The 9,111-nt window shown below is 46.4% G+C and overlaps 1 long non-coding RNA gene across 1 annotated transcript; it reads left to right on the forward strand.

Annotated features, from left to right (window-relative positions):
• The first annotated feature begins 1,625 nt into the window (after positions 1-1,625).
• Positions 1,626-7,090, forward strand: LOC144669604 (uncharacterized). Its single transcript, XR_013573698.1, has 3 exons — positions 1,626-1,753; positions 5,494-5,653; positions 6,977-7,090. It is a non-coding gene; the product is annotated as an uncharacterized LOC144669604 (long non-coding RNA).
• Positions 7,091-9,111: the final 2,021 nt, after the last annotated feature.

The raw sequence follows: 9,111 nt of genomic DNA on the forward strand, positions 1-9,111 counted from the left end.
TATGACCCAAGCACTGGAATGTGGGGTTAATGTTGTCTGATCTTTGTTGACCAGCCTTCTTCTGCAAACGTCTGTGAGTCTATAAGTCTATGGGGGAATAAATATTGGCCAGGCACTGGGGAGAACTTCCCTGGTCCTCAGACGAAAGACAGTACACCTGGCAGGGCAGCACTCCCTCAGTACGACACTGAAGTGTCAGCCTAGATTTTGTGCTGGAATAGGACTTGTATGTCTGCCTGACTCTGAAGGCAAGAACGCACCCCACTGAGATACAGCTGAGCCTTGGGGACAAGAAGTTGGATGGTCAACCAGGACTGAAAGATGGGACAGGAGGGTTGGGGTGTCAGTGAGCAGAATATTTCGACTGACGGAGTCTCACTGAAACAGCTACCCGCCCTAAACTGCGCGCATTGGCTGGATCCCCTTTGAACAAGGAAGGAACAAAAGAGAGGGCATTAGTTAAAGAGGGAATCGCTTATGGAAAGAGGAATTACAGGGGAGCTTCTGTCCAAAAGGATTTCCTACTTCAGGGGATGATATTCCCTGATTAAGGCCACCTTTAAATTTCTTTGCTTTCCCGTCTGCAAACTTTCCAACATTATTTTTCTTCAAGCAGCGCTGTTGATGCCACCAAAAACCTAGCTGGATTTCTGACAATAGCTGGGAGTTCGACAAACATCAGTGGCTGCGGGCAATAATCCAAAGTGCTTCAGCCATTTATAACATTAGTATTCACTGTAATCCTGGCAGGCAGTCAGTCTACAGTCAGTGTATACAGAGCAATGATAAAAATTAAGTTAAAGGATATTAGTCTTGTTATTTAATTGGAAATCCTCAGCTGTCTACATGAAGGAATTTATACAGCCAGTAGTTCATAAGGTAGTCACTGTTGTAGGAAATGTGCCAACCAATTTGCACACAGCAAGCTCCCACAAACAGCAGTGATGTAAATGACTAGCTTTGTTTTTTTGCTAACATTGGTTAAGGGATAAATATTAGCCTGGACACTAAGGAGGAATCCCCTTCAAAGTAATGCACTAGAATCCTTTAAAGAAAGAAAGATCTGCTGGTCTCTGGCGCCTTTCACATCCCAAAGCACTTTACACCAACAAAGTACTTTTAAAGTGTAGTCGCTGTTGTAATGTAGGAAACACGGCTGCCGATTTTCACACAGCAAGCTCCCACAAACAGCAGTGTGATAATGACCAGCTATTCTGTTTTTGTGCTGTTGATTGAGGGACAAATACTGGCCTGGGCTGTGGGGGACAACTCACTTTCCCCCTTTTCAAATAGTGCCATGGGGCCTTTTTACGTCCATCTGAGTTTAATGGCCTCAGTTTCTTGTCTCATCCGAAAGATGGCACCTCTGACAAGTGCAGCGCTCCCTCAGCACCGTGCTGAAGTGTAAACCTGGATTCTAAACTCAAGTCCCTGGGGTTGGCGTTGAATTTACAACCTCGTAACTCGGAGATGAAAGGCTGAGTTAGCTGATAGCAGTTGGACCACTGCAAGTGGCACCCGTCCCCAAGATGAGAACATCGGCAAAGGCTCTAAATCTTGATCATAAACTAGTGACAACCTGCTGAAAGTTAGACTTGTTTGGAAGTCGGTGAGGACAGGATTGGGTTTAATGCCCTGTTGTCTTGTTGACACTCATGGAGCGTGACCCTTTGGGCAAGGAATCAAAGTGCTACAAGCAACATGAATGACACCCGAGCAAGAGGCAGCACACTCAGGAAGGGGAAATTGGAAGGTAAGGAAGTCTAACTTTAAAAGAACATTGAAGTTACAGCCTTCAGAAACTTACTGATAGAATGATACCATCAAAGCCCAAAAGGTAGCCATTCAGCCCACTCAAAGTTGGCTCTTTGGAAGAGCTAACCAATTACTGCCACTCCCCATGATATTCCCCCAATTTTATGCTGGAATCAGCATTTGCTTAGATTTGTTGCTGAGTGTTTAGTGCATGGGCTGCTTCATTCATTTGTCATCTTGGAGGAAAGAGATCAATTCTAACGCCGGGAATCAGTGAGCGGGATAAAGTTCTTGTGACAATCCCTGTTCCACGTGCCACGATGACAGGTTTTGATTGGGGCCGGATCGGGTTACATCACTAGCACAGGTGGAAGATAATGGGGGTGTTACATTTGAGGGACGTGGCCAAAGGCTGGAGTTTTTTTTTATTAGTGGAGCCAAATGCTGATCTGCTGTTGGCTGCGGTGCTAAATATTAAAGACATAAGTGGCAGCGAGCTGATGGCATCGCACACCCTAAAGTCAATAAGACTGTCTCCAGATTAATCTCTCCTATTGCAGCAAAGTAAACATGTGGAACTAGAACTACTTGCAAATTCAGTGTGCCTACAGGGACCATGTTTAGTGAGCTTTAGCAGAAGCTTAACGCAAAATGTAAAGATAACAGGGCAGTAAAAAACCTTGATGTTTTCTGCCTGCTGCTTATCTGTTATCCATTAACAGAGCCACATCACCACTGTCGCTGGGTCAAGATCCTGCAACTCCCTCCCTAACAGCACTGTGGGTGTACCTACACTACAGTGACTGCAGCGGTTCAAGAAGGCAGCTCACCCAACACCTTCTCAAGGGCAATTAGGGATGGGCAATAAATGCTGGCCCAGCCAGCGAAAGGATTTTAAAAATGGTTGACGACGCACAGCCAAGGTAGGAATTTAAACCACATCAAAATAAAATCACCTTAATATAGAGGGACGGTAAAAGGATTTCAATGCCAATGAAACGTCTTCTCTCCTCCTCCGCTTTGGCTTTATGTTATTTTGGCCTTTTGGCTGTTAGCTGTCTTCCAGCAGTTGCCACAAAAGGCAGGTTTGCAAAATGCTCGCCAGCACAAAGTGCCTTTAACCTCAATCACCCGTACACTGGCATCCTTATCCCAGAGCACGTCAACCAGCTGGATTGGCGTTTCTGTCAGATATGCCCGCTCGCATGGACAGATTCTCCATTTCTGAGGCGGACCACAAGTCTGCCCCAATGCGATTTGTTACCTATTAGCGCGTGCTGAGTTCCATGTCACAAAGCTGCAGGACCACGTCTATCCCTTCCTCACCCCTCCCTCAGAACAACATGCACACAGAAAGCCTCCCCTTCCAAAATATCTTAGCTAAGGAAATGTAAGCATGTTGAGGGTGATTTTAACTTTGGCCAATGGTGCACAAGCGGCGTTGGCAAATGAACTGCCATTATATGATGTGGGATGGTCTTGTGGTGCAGTGGGTAACATCCCTACCTCTGAGCTAGAAGCTCTGGGTTCAAGTCCCACTCCCAGACTTGATGACTATGAAAGGTGTGTTCACAATGTGGCCAGGCAGGTTGAGTAAATCCTTCCAACGTATGAAAATGGCTGGCGGTGAGAGTGGGAGAGATTCCTGGTCAGCCAGGTGATGGAAAAAAAACTGGAGCCTCTGCCATCACGATCCATAGCTCTAGGCTACAATATGCATGGAAAAGTGTATGTTACCACAGCAACTTGGTCTCTTTTGGGGCCTGGGCACAGTTGGCTGGACGGCTGGTGTGGATCAGGTCGGTGCCAACAGCATGGGGTTCTGGCTGGGTTGGATTTGGACCTGCCCTCTTGCCCTACCCTTGGTGGAGATCATGGCGCTGTGGGTCGGACTTGTCTTTGGTCAGAGAACTCAAGGGGAAGTAATGACGTAGCCAAGTTTCTTTTTGACCGAAGTTAATGGACATCAGATAGGGCAGGGTGTACAATGGGCGGTTAGTTCAATACTGTCCACTTTACACTATCACACGCAGTAAGAAATGACCTCCCCCTCCCCCCCACTGACCACTTACAAAATAGAAACGACTCTAATATTTAAAAAAAATTCTCTCTCAGCTCTCCGGCCACCTAATAAAAAAATGATCCAATTTTGAATCCAATTCTTCAAAAAAAAAAGCTGGTTCCAACTTTTGGTTTGAAATTCCGAACTCCCAAATATTATTCCTAAGTGGTTGGAATTAGATTCTGATTCATTGAGTTGCAAACTAAAGTAAAACCCCAGTGAACGAATTTAAAAAGTTTCGTGATTCTATCAATTTCCGATGAAGTATCTATTATTTCAAAAAAGACCTCACCTGCAGCTAAAAGACAGCCAAAGTTGGAATCTATTTTAGTTTCTTCGATTGAATCGCCTCTCAAATAATATTTACAAAAGTTTCGCAGATGATTCCTTTAATTTAAATCCCTTGACCTTTCGTATTCGTCTTTCTCCTCCTGATCCTATCCTCTCCTTTCACCTCACTTGCTATTCTCTGCGTTTTTTTTTCCACCTCTCTCCCTCTTGTTTTCCCCGTGCGTTGTATTCATTTCTTTCTCTTTTAAGTCCTTTTCTGTAAAAAAAAAGCTCTTTTCAGTATTTTTCCGTTTCTTCGTTCCTCCCTTCCCCTTTCTTTTTAAACGTTGAGACTGATCCCTCCGAGAAAACTGTGCTCCAGTCTCCTGCTATGTTCGGCCCCCAAAGATTTCCTGTTGTAAAGCTCCAGGCGAGGGACTTACCTTGAATGGTGGTACACGCATTGGCGGAAGGGCTGTAAGAATTAGGAGGTGGTGGAGGAAATAAGCAATGGGTAATGGGGAAAGCAGCCCTGACCCTTATGTACTCATCTCCTGCTCTATTTTAGGAAGTTATCCCTTTTCTGCTCCTGAAGGATCGGATAGTCAGAAATGAGACAGTATCACATTTACTTCGCCTAATTAAACTGGCACTATTAATATCTCAAGCTGGATGTCTGAAAAAACTTGATGTGAAACTATGCACCGTGCAACAGAAGCTGTGGTCTTCCCTGCCTTGACCCCCCCCCCTCAACAATCGGCCATTGCCTCCAGTGTGGTGATAGCAGAGTTTGTCAGCAGTGACTCAGTGGTGCTACAGAACTCTATCCCGGTAATAGTCCCCTTCCCCCACCCCCTTTGTTTTGACCCACAGTTGGGCTGCCCCACGTCATCTGTCCTGATGGGTTGGCCCACATCCACTGCGAAGGTTGGTGAGGCACGTTGGCCTGTTTTCTAACATTTGTTTTCTTTACTTGACCGCCGAGAACTTTAATTAGCCCCAGGTATTTGGACAGGAAGGTAAGCCATTTTCAAGTTTCGCACGGATGATATGGGATCCCTCGCATTCTCACAAGATTAATTTAGCTTTCATTTGGCCAAGGCATCAGATGATAAATTTAGGGTGGATTAAATGCCTATTAGACTAATAGCTCCTTTTAAGGGGCCCAATATCACTGAGGTAAGTAGAGAGAAGCTTTTAAATATTCCCTTTAAAGGTGCTGAGAAGAGAAATTGTTCTTATTTTCCCCCCACGCAACAATAGGGGATTCAACAGGTTTCTGTCCGTGGTGTCTAATTCGCATTGTGTGGATGAATGTCGTTTGCACTGTGGGTCTGGCACTCACAGTATGACAATAATTTATTCTGTGAGATGACACTGTACAATGTTCTGCTATTATTTGCCAGGGTCCTCGCAGCAGTCAGCCTGGTGGTAGCTATTCCCATTCGCGGGTGAGGTATTTACCTGTCCAAGCTCCCATTCCGGGGCTTTAGCTCGTTGGTTTTGATTGAGCCTCTTGGTGCAGTACTGAGGGCGTGCTGCAGTGTGGGAGGCGCCGCCCTCCGGGTGAGATAAGAGTGACGATTTGAAGTGGGGCGGGGTGGGGGTGGGGTGAGGGGTTGCGGGGAACTGATCTTTTTTCTCCAGACCAACCCCGCCAAAAGCAGGTTAACCGGTCCAGCCTTTACATAGCTGGCTGTCAATTGGGTCAATTCCAAGTCAGGGGACCCCCACCTCCCCCACACCAACGCGGGTTGACTCTTAACTACCTTCCGATGTGGCCTAGCAAGCCACTCAGTTTTATCAAACTGCTACCATCTCAAGAAGAAGGCCCACCCACCATCTTGCCAGCATAAACACTGGCCTATCCAGTGGCGCCCACATTCCGATTTGTACCCCACAGTGCGAGTAGGTGTGGGGGCCAGATGTCGGGCCCCTGAATTTTCGATGCTCACTGGGGGGGTCTCGCCTTCCTGTAATGAGCATCTCGCACACGCCTCCCATCACCCAGGAGTTAAGATGGCGGTATAATTTGTTCCTATTTTAACTTTCTGCCTGTGCCACTCCCTTCAGGCACGAGGGGCTAAAATCAGACCTCGCACCCCAATTCGCAACGCGCTTTCTTAATATCTTCAAAACCACGAGGGAGGCGTCTGGACAGAGTAGACAGCAAGAAGCCGGTTCCCCTTGGTAGAAAGGTTGAAAACGAGAGGCGACACAAGGAAAAGCTTTTACGCCGCGAGTGGCTAGGATCTGGAATGCACTGCCCGAGAATGTGGCGGGGGCAGATTCAACCGTAACTTTCAAAAGGGAATTGGATAATTATCTGCCAGAGAAACAAATTGCAGGGCTAGGGGGGGTGGAAAAGTGGGAGAATGGGACGATCTGAGGTGCCCTCGCAGAGAGCCAGCATGGCCTCGATGGGCCAAATGGCCTCCTTCCGTGCTACAACGCGTTCTACGATTCTGGTTCCTAAAGTCTGTGTTAACCCTAGTTGGAATGATGGGGACAGTCAACGACTATAATTTTGGAGGGGAAGGGGAGCTGGGGTTGGTGTTTAGTGTTGACGGAATGGAACCGTTTATCCAATGTAGAATGTCTATGGGCTTGAAGTAGAGGACACTGGATATTCCACTTCTGGGGATGGTGAAAGAGAGCAGAAGGAATGGGAGGGAAGAATTCAAGGACGGACCACTTACAGCTCAGAGAAATGGGACGAGTAGCCAACGAATCTCTTCAGACCGGAGGAAGAACCGGGAATGACATAAATGATATACCATAACAGAGGAAGAGATCAGAGAATGGGCCTGCTTAGGGTTTGAACAAGACGTGTTTTGGATATATTTTACGAAAGGTCAATATTGAGTATCCATGTGTATTCCTCCCAAGGGCATCTTTGATCTGGAGCAAGTGCAAGAATTTGAAGGGGAAGTTATTAAGAACGAAAATAAATTCAGCAAAGCGGCAGAGGAAGAAATGAAATCCAATCATATTGGATACTCCTTACCCAGTCCCTGAAGCGGGCGCCATGTCTTTATCGTTTTCAAAATAAGGGGCCCATAGCACTGGCTTGATGGCCCCTCTCTGTAGCCACCATGGACAACACTCAGAGAGTCCAACCCATGGGATCAACTGCAACAAGGAAGGTAAGCGATTTAGTTGAATGTGGAACCAGGAGGAGCACTCCACATCCACCCCACCTCCAGGGGATTGCCTGGGGAGTAAGAGAGAGTAGGAATAACGCCTCAGTGTTTGGGCCTGAGCTATTTACAATATGTATTGAAAAAAAAGAAAAGAAGGACTTGCATTGAAATAGCACCTATCATGGTCACTACGTTGAATCGAGTACTTTTGAAGTATAGTCACTGTTGAAACGTAGCAATGACTCAGACCAAGGGGATCGAGTTTGCTGATGATACAAAGTTGGGTCAGAAAATAGGCTGAGAGGAGGACACAAAGAGGCTGCAAAAAAATTTGAACAAGATTAAGTGAGTGGGCAAGGATGTAGCAGATGGAATATAATGTGCTGAAGTGCAAAGTTATCCTCTATGCTCAGAAAAATAGAAAGGCAGAATATGCTTTAAGTGGCCAGAAACTGGGAAATATTGGCATTTGGAGACACCTGGTCTCCTTTATTTTTATTCATTCACGGGATGTGGGCTTCGCTGGCTGGGCCAGCATTTATTGCCCATCCCTAGTTGCCCTTGAGAAGGTGGTGGTGAGCCGCCTTCTTGAACCGCTGCAGTCCATGTGGTGTAGGTACACCCACAGTGCTGTTAGGGAGGGAGTTCCAGGATTTTGACCCCGCGACAGTGAAGGAACGGTGATATATTTCCAAGTCAGGATGGTGAGTGGTTTGGAGGGGAACTTCCAGGTGGTGGTGTTCCCATCTATCTGCTGCCCTTGTCCTTCTAGATGGTAGTGGTCATGGGTTTGCAAGGTGCTGTCGAAGGAGTCTTGGTGAATTTCTGCAATGCATCTTGTAGATGGTACACACTGCTGCTACTGTGCGTCGGTGGTGGAGGGAGTGAATGTTTGTGGATGAGGTACTAATCAAGCAGGCTGCCTTGTCCCGGACAGTGTCAAGCTTCTTGAGTGTTGTGGGAGCTGCACTCATCCAGGCCGTATTCTTGTATCTGAATCACAGAAAGTTAACATGCAGGGAAAGCAGACAATTAACAAATCATATGGTATGTTAGGCTTTATTACAAAGGGATTGGAATAAAAGAGTACAGAAGTCTTACTACAATTATACAAGGCCTTAGTGCAACCATACCTGGAGGACTGGGTACAGTTTTGTTCTCCTGATTAAGGAAGGATATATTTGCCTCAGAGGGAGTTCAACAAAGGTCCACTAGATTGATTCCTGGGATGAAGGGATTGTTCTATGGAGAGAGATTGAGTAGGTAAGGCCTATATTCTCTGGAGTTTAGAAGAGTGAGCGGTGATCTCATTGAAACAAATAACATTCTTAAGTGACATAATAAAGTAGATGCAGGGAGGATATTTGCCCTGGCTGAGGAGTCTAGAACTAGAGATCATAGCATCAGGGGAGGAGATTGGTCAGTTAGCACCGAAATGAGGGGAAATTTCATCACTCAATGAGTTGTCGATCTTTGGAATTCTCTACCCCAGAGGGTTGTGGATGCTCAGTCATTGAGTCTTTTCTTGACAGAGATCACTAGGTTTTTGGAATACTAAAAGAATCAGGGGTATAGGGATGGCGTGGGAAAGTGCAGTTAAGGTAAAAGATCAGCCATGATCTTATGGAATGGCAGAGAAATCACAAGGGAGCCAAATAACCTACTCCTGCTCCTAATTCTTATATGTTCATCTGCTCTTATTTCCCAATGACCCCCGCCTCCCCACCATCTCCCATGCTGCTGAGACCTAGACTCTAACCCAGTCTCTGACCCTGCATTGCCTCAGTCCCCTCCCATCCACAACCCAACTCCTGGACCCCCTTGACTGAGGGCTGCGACCCCATTTCTCACCACCCCTCTCTAATCTTTGGATACCGGGTC

This window comes from Cetorhinus maximus, chromosome 29 (genome assembly GCF_964194155.1).
Source record: "Cetorhinus maximus chromosome 29, sCetMax3.hap1.1, whole genome shotgun sequence".
In the NCBI taxonomy this organism is placed as follows: Eukaryota; Metazoa; Chordata; class Chondrichthyes; order Lamniformes; family Cetorhinidae; genus Cetorhinus; species Cetorhinus maximus.